Source organism: Eleutherodactylus coqui, chromosome 7 (assembly GCF_035609145.1).
Source record: "Eleutherodactylus coqui strain aEleCoq1 chromosome 7, aEleCoq1.hap1, whole genome shotgun sequence".
NCBI classification, from domain to species: domain Eukaryota; kingdom Metazoa; phylum Chordata; class Amphibia; order Anura; family Eleutherodactylidae; genus Eleutherodactylus; species Eleutherodactylus coqui.
This window is the reverse complement of record NC_089843.1, coordinates 78385203-78403570: the sequence shown is the minus strand read 5'-3', so window position 1 is coordinate 78403570 and position 18368 is coordinate 78385203. Positions and strand designations below refer to the sequence as shown.

The following is an 18368-nucleotide window of genomic DNA, read 5'->3' as shown; positions in this document are numbered from 1 at the left end:
GGCAATGGCGGCTTTCACTCGGTTAATGTGCAGAAACTGTTCAGGAATGGTTTGAGGGAACCTCAAGGCCAGGTCAATATCTTTTAAAAAGATATTCCTCAACTTCTAATCCAATGAAGCCTCTGCGGTATGTGCTGGATGAACTATTCCCATCCATGGAGCCCCTACCTCACATCTTATAGGACTTAAAGGGTTTTTCCAGGTATCACCTGTTGTCAGTGCCAAGATTAATTGGGGTTAGAGCGGAATCTGCTGATCTGACCCCTGTGTAGTGGCTGGTGCTTGTAATTGCAAGCCAGCGTCACAATGAAAGGGAGTTGTGCCTGCAATTACAAGCGCCAGCCACTCCATCGGTTATAGCAGCGACGGACACTCCAACCCGATGCATCCTGTCACTGGTGGTGGGCACTGCCTGGAAAACTCTTAATGCGGCTTTCTACATTCTATCAGTACTTGACCGCACCCCACCCCACTACATCCTAAGCCCATCACTGACCACCAGCATTTTTTCCCTTCTTTCAAGCGTACAACCATCACATCTCTCCCCTCTACTTTTCATTTCATCTAACTCCTTGAGCACTATGTCCACCTTGTACTTGTCAGAAGAGATGCTGAGCAAGTGATGAGTTAAGACAGTGTTGCCGCTTTTGCTCAGCATCTCCCACAAGCAAGAGAAAATTCTGCAGCTTCAGAAGCGGCTGCTCTCCACACCAAGGATGCCTCACCATCCCCAGTGGAGCAGAGAAACAAGACTGAGCATGTGTGACCACCTTGGAATGTTTACTAAGATAAAAACTGATGCTGCTATTCTAAATCTGCTGCATTATCTGGGAATAGAAACTTTTTAATAAGTACAGAAATGTGTAATTATGGGCTGCCTTTAAAGGGATTCTGTCATTATAAAAAAAATCAATACTTGCCTATTACTCCCCATGCAGTCTTCTTACCGTATTTTCTACTTGATGATTTCCTGGACCCCACCGCAAGCTTTGCCCTGTCACTCTTGGAGTACATATTCCTCTCAAACAACTTTTTCGTGTTTTGAGTGGGTGTACTTGCGACAGGGCATGGCAATGGGTTCCAATATGGCACCAACCTACACGAATATATATGCACAGGTTTAAATAAAATTTTGTCTATACTTCCCAGTTTTGAGTCAAAATTACGTGCCAGTGGCGGTACATAGACAATATTTTCCTGATATGGGAAGGCTCTGCGGAGGAATATGTGAATTTCATAATACCTTGAACAGCATTTACCCGGAGCTACAACTCACCTTAACTCACTCCAAATCAGAAGTACAATTTTTAGATGTTTTGGTTAGTACGGTTGATTCAAAACTAAAAAAAAAAACAGATCTTTGTCAAAACAATGGATCGTAATTGGAGATGAGCGAGCACCCAAATGCTCGGGTCCGCCTTATTTGAGTCAAGCTTTTCGTAAAATTTGAGAGCTCTACTCGAGTAATGAACCCCATTGACTACAATGGGAGACTCGAGCATTTTTGTATGTGTGGAGCTAAGCTTTTTTTTTTTTTCCTAAGTTCATCGCGCTCTCACTCTCTCTAAATTTGCCAATGGCAGGGTGGGGCCGAAACAGGCAGGTCACAGTGGGGAGGAGCCAAAAACTGGGGCGGGGTTGAATACGGCTTAATGCTCGTTCGAGTAACGAGCACCATAGAGTACGCTAATACTCGAACGATCATCAAGCTCGGAAGAGTATGTTCGCTCAACTCTAATCGTAATATCCTTCTAATGTATGACTGTGTTCTCATTCGACTTCAATGAAGCATTCCCTTCCTTGGTGTGAGTTGTTACAAGTGAGGATTACACAAGATGACAATATTGACTTGAGGCTTAAAGAAATGTGGGACAAATGTCATGAGGGGTTACCCTGAGTCATTGTTAAATGATACAGTGGTTAAGGTGAGATCATTAAAACAAGAGGAACAACTGGAACCTAAGGTACGGCAGAGACATTCCGATAGAACACCACTTGTGTGCACATTCGACACATGGTTTTGGACACAATAGCCATAAGGTGGCTGCCGTGATTAGGAGACACTGGCCATTAATCTCTAGAGGGTGTCCAAATGTATTGGAATTTCGCCAGCCTCCCATGATTGCATATAGGAGGGGCTTTAACATTAGTGCTAGACTTGTACATTCCCACTTTGTGAAGGAAAAAAAACTGGTCAGTCTGGCACCTGTTAGGAAGAGCAACTTGCCCTGCTTGGGATGCGCTTGCTGTGGCAATCTCATTAAGGGGGATTGCTTCAGACATCTGCTGAGGGGCAATAAGTACTGGATTAAGGAACGATACTCTTGTACATTTGTAGTGTATCTACTTACATGCCCATGCGGTCTGGGGTATGACGGGGAAACCAACATGGAGGTGAGGACCTGAATGGCGAAGCACAAGAGTACCATTAGAACCCGGAATATGGAATTGCCAGTATCCAAGCATTTTATTGAGAACAATCCTGCTATTAGCCAGTTAAATTCAGGGTAATGGATCAGATGCCGGTATTACCTAGAGGGGGTGACCGCATCATGTAATTTAAAGAAAAAAATTAATCGTGAATTTTTGAATTGGACGCAATGGTGCCTAGAGGCTTACATTTGGAATATCATTATATGCCTCACATTTGATCCTCATGTAAAGTCTTGCCCTGTGTAATAGTCTGATTTACCTACATCTTAATGGGAAATTTTGTCCATTTGTTTTTATTGTAAGTCTTATGTTTTCTAGAATTGAAGTTTGTGAAGCCAAGGCTGACCATATCCTCCTATCTGTGTATTTGGCGAAATGGCTACAATATATGATTGGGCGCTGGACACTTCCAACTTATACCTTCCATAAGAAAATTGCACTTTTAATCTGATGTTCTTGTGTGGTGGTCTTTTCTCCCTTTGGACATAAGTGTTGTTTCTTAAAATAGGACATGCATCACTAGTTTGATACGAGCGCTATTCATAATTCTTTCTATGATGGTACAATCGTGTCTATAGAGAGAGGCATCATTGTATGTATCTATATATGGATTCATTTGGGATAATGTTCTGTAATAAAATATCCTCTGCTTTTGGAACACTGAGGGATACGATATCTTCGTGTGATTCATTCTACTCTTGGTAAGACTTATGTGACATCATGGTCTGTGTATCTATTAAGTGTTGATACGCATAGCTAAATTTATACCAAATGGAGACCTTATTAACCATCATTAGAGATGAGCGAGCACCAAAATGCTTGGGTGCTCATTACTCGAGTCGAACTTCCCGCGATGCTCGAGGGTTCGTTTTGAGTAACGAACCCCATTGAAGTCAATGGGTGACCCGAGCATTTTTGTATGGGACCTATGCTCCGCTAAGGTTTTCATTTGTGAAAATCTGGGAAATTCAAGAAAGTGATGGGAACGACACAGAAACGGATAGGGCAGGTGAGGGGCTACATGTTGGGCTGCATCTCAAGTTCCCAGGTCCCACTATTAAGCCACAATAGCGGCAAGAGTGCCCCCCCCCCAACAATTTTTACTTCTGAAAAACCCTCATTAGCAAGGCATACCTTAGCTAAGCACCACACTACCTCCAACAAAGCACAATCACTGCCTGCATGACACTCCGCTGCCACTTCTCCTGGGTAACATGCTGTCCAACCCCCCCCCCCCCCCACGACCCAGTGTCCACAGCGCACACCAAACTGTCCCTGCCCAGCCTTCAGCTGCCCTCATGCCACGCCACCCTCATGTCTATTTATAAGTGCGTCTGCCAGAGGAACCGCAGGCACACACTGCAGAGGGTTGGCACGGCTAAGCAGCGACCCTCTTTAAAAGGGGCGGGGCGATAGTCCACAATGCTGTACATAAGCAATGAGAAATCCAATCCTGTGCCACCTCCATCTGGAGCTGCACACGTGGGCATAGCAATGGGGAACCTATGTGCCACACACTATTCATTCTGTCAAGGTGTCTGCATGCCCCAGTCAGACCACGTTTTTTTATAAATAGTCACAGACAGGTACAACTCTGCAATGGGAATTCCGTGTGCACCTACAGCATGGGTGGCTCCCTGGAACCCACCGGCTGTACATAAATGTATCCCATTGCAGTGCCCTGGACAGCAGAGCTAACGTCAGATTAAATGCAGGTGGGCTTCGGCCCACACTGCATGCCCCAACCGGACCAGGGTTTTTAATTCATAGACACAGGCAGGTACAACTCCCTATTGTGAAGTCCCTGTGGACCGACAGCATGGGTGGGTGCCAGGAAGCCACCGGCGGTACATAAATATATCCCATTGCATTGCCCATCACAGCTGAGGTAATGTCGTGCTTAATGCAGGTGGGCTTCGGCCCACACTGCATGCCCCAGTCAGACTGGGGTTCTTTAGAAGTGGACACATGCAGTTACAACTCCCTGTGGACCCACAGCATGGGTGGCTCCCTGGAACCCACCGGCGGTACATAAATATATCCCATTGCAGTGCCCAACACAGCTGATGTAACGTCAGCTGTAATGCAGGTGGGCTAAAAATTAATTGGATTACACTGTAGGCGAGGGCCCCCAAAAATTGGTGTACCAACAGTACTAATGTACCTCAGAAAAATTGCCCATGCCCAACCAAGAGGGCAGGTGAAACCCATTAATCGCTTTGTGGCTTAATTGGTAACTAGGCCTGGAGGCAGCCCAGTAAAAATAAAAATTGGTTGAGGTGAAAGTTTCAACGCTTTAATGAGCATTGAAACGTATAAAAATTGTTTAGAAAAATTATATGACTGAGCCTTGTGGGCCTAAGAAAAATTGCCCGTTCGGCGTGATTATGTGAGGTTTCAGGAGGAGGAGCAGGAGGAGGAGGAGGAATATTAGACACAGATTGATGAAGCAGAAATGTCCCCGTTTTGGATGGTGAGAGAGAACGTAGCTTCCATCCGCGGGTGCAGCCTACGTATTGCTTAGGTATCGCTGCTGTCCGCTGGTGGAGAAGAGAAGTCTGGGGAAATCCAGGCTTTGTTCATCTTGATGAGTGTAAGCCTGTCGGCACTGTCGGTTGACAGGCGGGTACGCTTATCCGTGATGATTCCCCCAGCCGCACTAAACACACTCTCTGACAAGACGCTAGCCGCAGGACAAGCAAGCACCTCCAGGGCATACAGCGCGAGTTCAGGCCAAGTGTCCAGCTTCGACACCCAGTAGTTGTAGGGGGCAGAGGCGTCACGGAGGACGGTCGTGCGATCGGCTACGTACTCCCTCACCATCCTTTTACAGTGCTCCCGCCGACTCAGCCTTGACTGGGGAGCGGTGACACAGTCTTGCTGGGGAGCCATAAAGCTGTCAAGGGCCTTAGAGAGTGTTCCCCTGCCTGTGCTGTACATGCTGCCTGATCTCTGCGCCTCCCCTGCTACCTGGCCCTCGGAACTGCGCCTTCGGCCACTAGCGCTGTCGGATGGGAATTTTACCATCAGTTTGTCCGCCAGGGCCCTGTGGTATAGCATCACTCTCGAACCCCTTTCCTCTTCGGGTATGAGAGTGCAAAGGTTCTCCTTATACCGTGGGTCAAGCAGTGTGTACACCCAGTAATCCGTAGTGGCCAGAATGCGTGTAAAGCGAGGGTCACGAGAAAGGCATCCTAACATGAAGTCAGCCATGTGTGCCAGGGAACCTGTACGCAACACATGGCTGTCCTCACTAGGAAGATCACTTTCAGGATCCTCCTCCTCCTCCTCCTCAGGCCATACACGCTGAAAGTATGACAGGCAAGCAGCATGTGTACCCTCAGCAGTGGGCCAAGCTGTCTCTTCCCCCTCCTCCTCATCTTCCTCCTCCTCCTCCTCCTCCTCACCGCGCTGAAATATAGACAGAAAGGGGCTCTGACTATCCAGCGACATACTGTCTTCCCCCGGCTCTGTTTCCGAGCGCAAAGCGTCTGCCTTTATGCTTTGCAGGGAACTTCTCAAGAGGCATAGCAGAGGAATGCTGACGCTAATGATTGCAGCATCGCCGCTCACCACCTGGGTAGACTCCTCAAACTTTCCAAGGACCTGGCAGACGTCTGCCAACCAGGCCCACTCTTCTGAAAAGAATTAAGGAGGCTGACTCCCACTGCGCCGCCCATGTTGGAGTTGGTATTCCACTATAGTTCTACGCTGCTCATAGAGCCTGGCCAACATGTGGAGCGTAGAGTTCCACCGTGTGGGCACGTAGCACAGCAGTCGGTGCACTGGCAGATTAAACCGATGTTGCAGGGTGCGCAGGGTGGCAGCGTCCGTGTGGGACTTGCGGAAATGTGCGCAGAGCCGGCGCACCTTTCCGAGCAGGTCTGACAAGCATGGGTAGCTTTTCAGAAAGCTCTGAACCACCAAATTAAAGATGTGGGCCAGGCATGGCACGTGCGTGAGGCTGCCGAGCTGCAGAGCCGCCACCAGGTTACGGCCGTTGTCACACACGACCATGCCCGGTTGGAGGCTCAGTGGCGCAAGCCAGCGGTCGGTCTGCTCTGTCAGACCCTGCAGCAGTTCGTGGGCCGTGTGCCTCTTATCTCCTAAGTTGAGTATTTTCAGCACGGCCTGCTGACGCTTGCCCACCGCTGTGCTGCCACGCCGCGCGACACCGACTGCTGGCGACGTGCTGCTGCTGCTGACACATCTTGATTGCGAGACAGAGGTTGCGTTGGAGGAGGAGGAGGGTGCTTTAGTGGAGGAAGCATACACCGCCGCAGATACCAGCACCGAGCTGGGGCCCGCAATTCTGGGGGTGGGTAGGACGTGAGCGGTCCCAGGCTCTGACTCTGTCCCAGCCTCCACTAAATTCACCCAATGTGCCGTCAGGGAGATATAGTGGCCCTGCCCGCCTGTGCTTGTCCACGTGTCCGTTGTTAAGTGGACCTTGGCAGTAACCGCGTTGGTGAGGGCGCGTACAATGTTGCGGGAGACGTGGTCGTGCAGGGCTGGGACGGCACATCGGGAAAAGTAGTGGCGACTGGGAACTGAGTAGCGCGGGGCTGCCGCCGCCATCATACTTTTGAAGGACTCCGTTTCCACAAGCCTATACGGCAGCATCTCCAGGCTGATAAATTTGGCTATGTGCACGTTTAACGCTTGAGCGTGCGGGTGCGTGGCGGCGTACTTGCGCTTGCGCTCAAACACTTGCGCTAGCGACGGCTGGACGCTGCGCTGACCGACATTGCTGGATGAGGCCGAGGACAGCGGAGGTGATGGTGTGGGTGCAGGCCAGGAGACGGTAGTGCCTGTGTCCTCAGAGGGGGGTTGGATCTCAGTGGCAGGTTGGGGCACAGGGGGAGAGGCAGCGGTGCAAACCGGAGGCGGTGAACGGCCTTCGTCCCACCTTGTGGGGTGCTTGGCCATCATATGTCTGCGCATGCTGGTGGTGGTGAGGCTGGTGGTGGTGGCTCCCCGGCTGATCTTGGCGTGACAAAGGTTGCACACCACTGTTCGTTGGTCGTCTGCACTCTCAGTGAAAAACTGCCAGACCTTTGAGCACCTCGGCCTCTGCAGGGTGGCATGGCGCGAGGGGGCGCTTTGGGAAACAGTTGGTGGATTATTCGGTCTGGCCCTGCCTCTACCCCTGGACACCGCACTGCCTCTTGCAACCTGCCCTGCTGCTGCCCTTGCCTCCCCCTCTGAAGACCTGTCCTCAGTAGGCGTAGCAAACCAGGTGGGGTCAGTCACCTCATTGTCCTGCTGCTCTTCCTCTGAATCCTCTGTGCGCTCCTCCCTCGGACTTACTGCCCTTACTACTACCTCACTGATAGACAACTGTGTCTCAACGTCATCATCCCCCTCACCCACTGAAAGGTCTTGAGACAGTTGCCGGAAGTCCCCAGCCTCATCCCCCGGACCCCGGGAACTTTCCAATGGTTGGGCATCAGTCACGATAAACTCCTCTGGTGGGAGAGGAACCACTGCTGCCCAATCTGAGCAGGGGCCCGAGAACAGTTCCTGGGAGTCTGCCCGCTCCTCAGAATGTCTCATTGTAATGGAGTGAGGAGGCTGGGAGGAAGGAGGAGCAGCAGCCAGAGGATTCTGAGTTGCAGCAGTGGACGGCGCAGAACTGTGGGTGGACAATAGATTGCTGGAAGCACTTTCTGCCATCCACGACAGGACCTGCTCACACTGCTCATTTTCTAATAAAGGTCTACCGCGTGGACCCATTAATTGTGCGATGAATGTGGGGACGCCAGAAACGTGCCTCTCTCCTAATCCCGCAGCAGTCGGCTGCGATACACCTAGATCAGGAGCTCGGCCTGTGCCCACACCCTGACTTGGGCCTCCGCGTCCTCGGCCGCGTCCACGTCCTCTAGGCCTACCCCTACCCCTCAGCATGCTGTATTACCAGTAATGCAGAAACAGAACGCTGTAATTAAATGTGCCGCTTATTGGCCTGTGGTTGGAGGCTGACTTCGCTTACGGAACGCCAGGAAATAATTTTGCGCAAGCCTGCTGTAACACTTAGCTGGCTGCGTATGAATTTGGAGAACTACTACACCCAGCACAGACCCAGAACACTGAGGACAGTCACAGGCAGCCCAGATAGATTTTTTTCCCCCAATTTTTTTGCAAAGGCCCACTGCCTATATTCAATCAATGTCTTCTGTCCCTGCATAGGCGCTTCTGGCCCTGGAGTACGTCAAAGAACTGCAGAGTGTTGCACTGTGGACTGCAATACAGCAGTGATTTCACAGCCCAGACAGAGCCAGGAAATAATTTTGCGCAAGCCTGCTGTAACACTTAGCTGGCTGCGTATGAATTTGGAGAACTACTACACCCAGCAGAGACCCAGAACACTGAGGACAGTCACAGGCAGCCCAAATAGATTTTTTTCCCCAAATTTTTTTGCAAAGGCCCACTGCCTATATTCAATCAATATGTCTTCTGTCCCTGCCTAAGCGCTTCTGGCCCTGGAGTATTACTGCAGGGCGCAATGCTCTGCACGGCCGATATATCAAAAAAAAAAAAAGTGCAACACTGCAAAAAGCAGCCTCCACAGTACTGCACACGGTTAGATGTGGCCCTAAGAAGGACCGTTGGGGTTCTTGAAGCCTAAAATACTCCTAACACTCTCCCTATAGCAGCTCCGGCACCAACAGCACTTTCCCTCCTCTATGTCAGAACGCATCTGAGGCGAGCCGCGGGAGGGGCCGATTTTTATACTCGGATGACACCTGATCTCCCCAGCCACTCACTGCAGGGGGGTGGTATAGGGCTTGAACGTCGCAGGGGGAAGTTGTAATGCCTTCCCTGTCTTTCAATTGGCCAGAAATGCGCGCTAACGTCTCAGAGATGAAAGTGAAAGTAACCCGAACATCGCGTGGTACTCGTTATGAGTAACGAGCATCTCGAACACGCTAATACTCGAACGAGTATCAAGCTCGGACGAGTACGTTCGCTCATCTCTAGTAAACACCTATTATGGGAGATGAGATGGGATGGGTGTTAACTTGATTGGTTTTGTAATTAAGATTGAACAACTATTTCTATGGTACTTTGTTCAGTTGTCAGTGAGCTTGACAAAGACCATTAGGTCGAAACGTAGCTGCAGTTTTTTTGGTATGGGAGAATAAACCTTTATCATATTTTTGCACCTATTTATGCTACAACTCTGCTTTTATTTTGTTTTACCTCACTGCAAGTTGTCTGGATTCTCTTCTTTTTATGGAGCGGTTTTTCTCTGCATTCTTCCTCCGGCAGGTCTGTGTAGGTTATGTCACTGTGACGTAACGTTCACTGCCTAGGAAGGAATGCCGATCTATATTGGAGACTGTGCTGTCGAGAGTTAATATTCTACTACAGAGAGTGCGCATGCGCAGTCTCTGCAATAGCTCAGTACTCCCTGCTAGGCTGTCAACACTGTCACTAGTTACATAGCGTACATTGCCCTGCAGGAAGGAGACTGCAGAGAATGGACACTTTGTCACCGGAAGACAAAGAATCGTCTGGAGGCGAGCTGACCTGGGGGGACTGCAGGAGACAGATCGGTGGGGAGAAGACGCTGTAAGATGACTAACTGGGGAGGAATAGGTGAGTGTAGAATTTGTTTTCTAATGATAGAACCCCTTACGCCCAAAATGGCACCAGTAAGAGACCACCTCTCATCCTGACATGAACCTCCCAGAGCTCTTTAAAGGCAGGCACACTCTTCACCTCTTCAGTTCCTGCCATTAAGACAGGTTGGAGAATGCTGAGCTAGCTGTTGCCTCTGCCTTTTCAAGCGTTCTCCAGCTCTGCAGAGGTGGCGGACTGCAGCGCCTCACTCCCAAAACTTTATGGCATGAGAGGTCCCTGGTGTAAGTCTCCACAAGTAAACAGTGGGTAAACCTGGAATCATCCTCTCCGCATGCAGTGGATGTTGTGCTCCTCTGGTTCTGGAGGGAAGTCCGTTTCTCTGTCTCATGGGATTCTTACACAGTTGTGATATACTCTCTGGGTTGTTGTACCTGGCCCGGAGGTTTGTGGTACTTCCATCAGATAGAGTTCAGGTGTGTACTGTTCTGGGCAGTGCCTAGTAACCACTAATTCGAGCAGGGGAGTTAGGAGAAGACATGAGCGCTTTCTGAGAGGGTCTCCAGCCAATCCAATAAGTAGAATGACCCTGAAGATGGGTGGACTTGCATAAGCATGTTTGCATGCTCAATACTAATAGAATTGACTTCAATGAGTTAATTCTCATTTTTCACTTTTACATGTGTGAAAAACCCCCCAGCATGCTCTATTTTTGTGCACTAGCTGGACACAGTGCTGCAGATGGCAATCACAATCTTAAGCACATTGGTGAATCATTTGTAAATGGCAAAAAGAATTTACATTCTTGTTGCCATTTGTAATAGCCATACTAATTAATTTCCCCCCTGCACCTAGCTGTGGCATGTGAGAAGACAGAGGTAATCCTACATCAGTGCTTCCTCCACCCATCCCCCAACACACACTTTATCTATACTGACTGTGTGGCTTTGAATAGGGCAAAGCTGTCCTCATCTTGGATGTGTGCAAGCTACTACGATATTTTGGACTGTGCTAGGCTTTAGGAAAGGAAAAAGCAGCATGGTGGGAGGCCTCAGACACCGTGTGAGGGGCCAAAGACCCAGCAGACGCTGTGAACTTCTCATGTTAAGGACATGCGAATAGTTGGATAGCACCATCTCCCTACCTGCAGATAATGCCAAGCAAATCCTGGTCAAGGGATATTTTAAAGCATGAGTAGCATAACGCAGCAGTCACCTGGTGAGCTGGCCCCATAAAAAAAATTTTTGTATTTTTTTTTATCCTGGACAGACTTGTACTATTGATATGTATTGGGTCGTGCTGGCAGCACTAATGTAAGGCAAGCTCTATCTTCTTATTCCCACTCTGATGGTGCCCAGGTCAAGTTGACATCTGTAACATTGGGAAATACTGGGGATTTGTAGTCACTTTATTTCCACTGCCTATTGAAGTTTAACCCCTTTAAGACCAGCCTATTTTTTGTGCCTTAATGACCAAGTGATTTTCACCATCACAATGCAAGAGACATAACTCGTTGATATAGCCAGATGAGGGCTTGTTTTTAGTGGGACAAGTTGTATTTTTTTCTCTTTTAATTGCACCACTCTGGTGTTTATGTGATGTGCTGTATAACTTTTGACTTTTTTTTTTGGTCGTGGTGGGGTGTTGGGATTAGAAAAAACCTGCAGAAATAAAAGCCTTTGTCAGCCTTCCAGCTAGCAGTGCTCATTCGCACAGGTCTATTGTCATTGCATATTACGCACGCGTATTTTCCATGCGTAACACAATAAATGGAGGCAATGAAAGGCAATGGGCTTTCCCTCTTCCATTTACACCTGTGTGTGGGCACTGCGTATTGATATGGAGAGTAAATAAATCGCAGCTTGCTCTATTTCTCCGCATATCAAACTCATATGAAACGCTGTCCATACACAGGCATTGCGATGGGGCAGCGTTTAGATACGCATCCCCACTCTGACCACAGTGGGAAATTTGGGAAAAAAATGTTAAATCACACTACGCATGTCCGTGACTTCACATTCCTGGGCATACGCAGTGCCAATCGCAGCCTGTTCGCAATATCTGCAAGCAGAGCGTATAGACTGTAATGCGTACACTCACGGGTAACTCGCAGCATTGTACACATAGGCCAGTTGGAATAAGCTCTTCGGAAACCCACTGGTACTTTGTGATCACATTGCATGGTACTGATTGCGGACAGAAGGAGCCCTCTCCCCTGAATGGGTTAATGAATGGGACTGTTGTGCTGTGCAGCAAATAGTCATCACATTTTAAGTTTATAACATCTGAGTAACCTGGATTTAAACACACAAATAAAAGGACACATTTATTAATGGTGTTGCACAAGAATTCTGGGAGGATGTTGCAATCTCCTCCACCCCCCTCCGCCTTCCCCCACACAAATTTAAACAAATTTACTATTGGTTTGCACCAAATGGAACTGATGTTACACCTCTCGCTCCACTTTTTGCAAGAGTCTAGAAACCGGGGAATAGCTTGCTGCTTGGCCAGATTTTAGAGGCATTTTATGGTAGGTGTCTTTTTAAAAAGTTGCAAGTTCACTCCAGTAGCTGGTTGGTGTGCAAAGTGACTCCATATCCGTAGACATTTAAAGATGCACCAAATTTATCAAATCCCTACGACATTTGATAAGTTTGCTGTATCTTTAAGGCTGTGTTCTAGAGATGAGCGAATATACTCATTTCGAGTAATTACTCGATCGAGCACCGCGATTTTCCAGTACTTCAGTACTCGGGTGAAAAGATTCGGGGGGAGGCGTGGCGGAGCGGGGGGTAGCAGCGGGGAACAGGGGGGAGCCCTCTCTCCCTCTCCCCCCCACTCCCCGCTGCAACCCCCCACTCACCCACGGCGCCCCCCGAATCTTTTTGCCCGAGTATGGAAGTACTCGAAAATCACGGCACTCGGGCGAAAAAGGGGCGTGGCCGAGTACGCTCGCTCATCTCTACTGTGTTCACATGTGCAAGAAACTTGTACAAGTTCCATCTGATGCGATATGGACAGAATTCACACAAGTAAATTACCCATTCCCTTGAATGGTTCATTTACGAGCAGTTTTTTTTACCCTGGGCCTTATGGTCCGAGTTTGAAAGATTGCAGCAAGTCCTATTTTTGTGCACATCTTGCACGATAAAAAGGACTTCTAATGTGCACATAGTGCTCGGACGAGGTGCTCATGTGCTGTCAGTTGCGCCGAGACTCTTGGGTGCAACTCGCATCACCCATGTAAATACTGCCGAAACTGGAAAAAACAAGAAGAGCTGCCAGAAAGCTTTTCAAAAATTCTGATGAGAAATACTCTGAATATCTATAAATTGCTGGTATGGTTTTTACTTTCTATGCCAAACTCTACTGTTAAGCTTGGATTACACAAGGCATTTCTTAGTAACTACCCTCCAGGGATGCACCTTCATGGGGTGCAACAGTGGCACTGGGTCTTGGGCCTGAGGCGGCCAAATGTCGCTCTGGCATAAAGGACGACGCTACTAGTTTATAAATGGTACATGGTCTGTCATAGACTTTGCTTTGGGTATAGTTGAAACACAACTGCTATAAGTAGCAGAAAAGGAGTTAGGATGGGGAGGAGCGCAGAGCCCTATATAGATTTAGATTTGGCAACTAAAAGTGGATTTAGCTTCTACGTTGTTCAATCCAGGAGCCAAAAACATTTGAGCAGTTTTTGTCACTAACAAGGAGAGGTGTCCACGTATGGTCCAGTGTTTGGAAAATAAGTCTGTGAATGTGGTCTGTTGTCAGAAAATGGCACAAAGGACGGGTGTTCTAGACAGAACAGTTTATTTTATAACGTTGCACAAAATCCACTTGATGTCCAGTATACAAATATTACAGTGACGTATGGCTACCTGCAGTAACTGCAATATTACATTCCAGACTCGCGCTTTCTTGTGTAAAACCAACCTTTAGTCAGTACTGTGTTTCTCCGAGAATAAGACCATGTCTTATATCAATTTTTGCCCCAAAAGAGGCGCTAGGGATTATTTTCAAGGAATGTCTTATTTTACTTTACCCAGCAGGCTCGGTCCAGGTTGCTGCTTGCCAGAGCCTCGACGCTGTCACTAGGCCGCCCACATAGGATTATTTCCTGGTTATGGGATTTATAAATCCACCTCCACGAAGAGATGGTTGTGATTGGATTTTGAGCGCTGCAAAGAACCAATCACAGCCATCACTTCGTGGAGGCGGGATTTATGAATTGGCTGCGCCGCAGCTCGAGGTACCAATCACAGCCATTGCTTTGTGGAGGCAGGATTTATGAATCCCCTAACTAGGAAGTGATCCTGTGTGTCAGAACTGAAATCCCCAGTGAGCTATCCACCTTGCTTAACAAGCTCTGCTGCTGAACCTAGCCTTGTTCCATGATCCCAGTTATCAAGTTCTTGCTTCCTGGTCCTGGCCCCGCCCTCCTAATCAGGCTCACTATAAAAGCCTGACCCCGCCACTGCACGGCGCTTGATTATTGTGCTTCATAGCCTTAGTCAAGCTCCTCTCCTGTCTACTCTTCTATAAACTAACTGAAACCACCCGATACTAATCTCTGGCTTTACTCCTGACTACGATACCCGCCTCCTCCTTTGGAGACCACCTGATACTGACCTCCGGCTTTCCTCTTGACCACAATACCCGCCTCTTCCTTTGTAACACAACCTGAAACCACCTGATACCACCCTCTGGCTCTCCTCTGACTACTCCCTGGACCTGCATGGTTGCTACACCCACGGCTCACAACCTAGCACCAAGAACACTACACTGTGTCAGAACAAACAGCAAGTTTTAAGTAAAAAGAGTATGCGCTCGTGGAAAATGCAAACAAGTAAAATTAAAAGAAGTCCGTTTGGTGGGAAACGGAAAAGAAATAGAATGGCACTTACTCAGGAGGAGGGGGGTGTATTGAACAAGAAGCCCCTTCCTTTAAGTGCTGACTCCTCTAGATCCTCTCGATCGCGGATGTTATTTGCAGCAGGCAGGTTGATTTTTCCAATTTTATTTGTGAAATAAAATTAAATTACAGGCAGGCAACGCGCTTCGGTGCGACAGGCACCTTTATGCATTGGCTTGAGAAAGGTGCTTGTCGCACTGAAACGCGTTGCCTGCCTGTAATTTAATTTTATTTCACAAATAAAATTGGAAAAATCAACCTGCCTGCTGCAAATAACATCCGCGATCGAGAAGATCTAGAGGAGTCAGCACTTAAAGGAGGGGGCTTCTTGTTCAATACACCCCCCTCCTCCCGAGTAAGTGCCATTCTATTTCTTTTCCTTTTCCCACCAAACTGACTTCTTTATTTTACTTTAGTTTGCATTTTCCACGAGCGCATACTCTTCTTACTTAAAACTTGCTGTTTGTTCTTTATTGGGGGACCACTCTCCTAGTGACAGCCCCCCACATTGTCATTGCAGCTCTCCTCCTTTACGGAGGATAGGAAAATAGCATACCGGAGAACTCGCTCACTATCTGTTGGCGCTGTCTAAACTGTTGTGTTTTTCTTAACACTGTCAGAGGCAGAGGACCGTGAGAACCATGTTGGGACTCTGAAAAGCAGTGGGAAGGACCTGGATTGAGTCTGTTGGGTAAGTAACTCAGCTGACCTGGAAAAGCACTGTAAAAATGCAGCAATTGCGTTTTTACAGCCCTTTTCACACACCCAATGCATTCTTATTGACTTTATGAACTGTAACTAGGGCGTACTTTTGGGGTAGATCTTATTTTCGGGGAAATGCAGTAGCTCTACAGAACAATTTTATTGTGGAATTTTAATGCATCAAATAACCAGGTTTTCTTCTTGCCTGTAACATACGGGAAAAAACGGCCAAAACAGCCTATAAATTTGTTAACCCCATCACCTTTATCATCACCCCCCACCCCCTTAACACCACAGTTGTATACCTATAGAAATTCTGAATCAGATTATGCGAAAAACAATTGTAGGCAACATTGTGAGACAAAGAATATATATACAGTAGTGCAATGTGTATTGTGCAGCACCATCCAACGGCTGAGGTTTCTTCAGAGCACCACAATGAAGAGAATGAATTAAGGCACTTTTTTTTTCTTTCTTTCTCCCGTCGATAAGTGAGTGAGCGTGGACCACTTCTGAATGCCAAGAAAATTGTGGTCTGTCATACACTATATGACACTCGATACAAGCTGGCAGATAGGACGTTTCATCCAGTCTTGACGGTACTTCTGAGGATACACAAAACATTATAATCATTCATGAGCATTAGGAAGAGCAGTGAACACACAAAGGTTCATGAAGTTTCCTTCACACACTGTATTTTTGTGGTGCTTAATTCTGGCTTGAAAAAACACCATAAAAAAACATGTGTTTTTCTTGGACTAATATTGTACTCACACACGAGAATCCAATATCAGTGAAAGAAACGTACTGATGCGTTTCAGACCCGTAGAGTCTTTACTCCTAGTACAGACTGTAGAGGATGCACGTATCTCTATAAACTGCACATTACAATGCTGTGTATACGAGCCTTGGGCCTTATTTACACAACCTTACATATGGCACTATTTAGCGGCATTAAAATCGCTATTTACTGGCGTACAAAAATCGCGACCATGTGAAGCATTGGATTCCAATGCATTCATTCAGATGAATGATTTTTGGGCGTGTTTAAAAAAAATAGTCATGGGAGAGATAGCACATCATTTGTGCCAATTTTATACGCCACGTCAAAAGATATGTCTTGCCGTATCTTTGGCCGAGATACGCTGGAAGCTTCCATAGACTCCAATGGAAGGGGAAAAAAAAAGAGAGGGGGAGGGAGTTTAACTGCATCCAACGCTGGGAAAAGAAGACAGGTGGCTCTATTTAAACATTAACAGTCATTCAGAGGATTTTTGCCAATCAAGGGGTTTCCACGTTGCAACGTATTTTTTTTTTTGCCGATCCACAGCAGCCGCCCGCCTGAATAGCAGAAAATATGCGGCTAAAGTTCGCAACTCTATCACAGATTTTTTTTATTCATGCAATTTTACGTCGCGTACGACATCTGTAAAAACGTATACAGTCGTGTAAAAGAGGCCTTAAGGAGACATTAGCTCTATAGCAAGAAACAGATATGAGTGTTAGAACAGCAGTATACTTAGCATGGCTTTCACATCTGCGCTCGGGATTCCCCTTACCTGATCTATTAGGGGAGCAGGAAAGGGGAATCCCCGCGGCTGAACTCTTGTCTCAGGAAGGAACCGAACAGCACTGTACGGCCCCTATTAACTATAACGGGGTCTGCCCGCTTCCTGCCCAACTGCCAGGTCTTGGGACAGAAGAAATAGCCCTGCATGCAGCACTTTTTCTTCTGGTATTGGCAGCCGCATCTGCGATGAAGCCTGCGGCCGGAGGTTCCATGCAGATTTGAAACCATCCTAATTTCTAGAAAATTAGTGAGGATGCAAATCATATAAAAGCATCACCTTCTAGTAACCTTCTTTAACAGGACCTAATACAGCTTTACCAGCATACATAGAAAATGCTTACCTCTGGGTTACATCTCACACATATCTAAAAGTGGTGTTCCACAAGAAATATGGTTTATAGTTAAATCCAGCACATAAACTAACACTTTTTGTATGTAGTTATTTTTAAAAGGTTTCAGATATTCCATGACTCCGCCACTCCAGGCACAGATCCAATCCCAGGTACAAAGAATAAACAATTTTTTGATCTATAGCCCCCATACAGACACCCAAAAGCAGTAAATCATGCAACCTTTGTTGAATGAGGTTGTCGGATCCCCTGTGAGTGGACAGTAAATGGCGTTATCTGATAACCTGTCCAAATTCAATTCCCTATGTAATGAAGCCTTAAGGAGGATCACAACACCTCCTTTACCTGCTTTTCTAACCAGCAGGTCTAAATTTCCTTTGAACTCCTTAATTGCTAGTCTTTCACCAATGGACAAATTCTCGTTAACAAACTCTCTGCTGCTATTCACACTGCTGGACAGATTGATTAGATCAGATTCATCTAGATCTTGAAATCTAGCCATAGTGTGAAAACATGACCATGGGGATAAAAATACTTGTTTTTTATTGGGGATTATATATGGTCGATATGGAAGCAGGGTCAACCAAGGGCAAGATGGATGGATGATATCCTTCAGGTGACGGACTGGACCTTCGTGGTGTTGGGGGGGGGGGGGGGGGGCAACAGCCGACAGGAAGCTCTGGCGTTGGCTGGTCCACAAGGTCATGAGGAGTCGGAAGCGACTGAACAAATGAACTACAACATTACCATACCTACCTATCTAAGTGTAAGGTGTTATGTGACTATTCTGTATGACCTGCTCCAGTGTTTTAAC

At 47.3% G+C, this 18368-nt stretch overlaps 1 protein-coding gene across 2 annotated transcripts in view; it reads right to left on the bottom strand.

Annotated features, from left to right (window-relative positions):
• Nucleotides 1-15716: 15716 nt before the first annotated feature.
• LCORL (ligand dependent nuclear receptor corepressor like) overlaps nucleotides 15717-18368 on the bottom strand; it is a 78305-nt gene continuing 75653 nt past the window's right edge. For both annotated transcript variants that reach the window (XM_066573238.1, XM_066573237.1), the window contains exon 9: nucleotides 15717-16239. The gene's annotated coding sequence lies outside the window, so the exon portion shown is untranslated. The remainder of the gene's footprint in view (nucleotides 16240-18368) is intronic.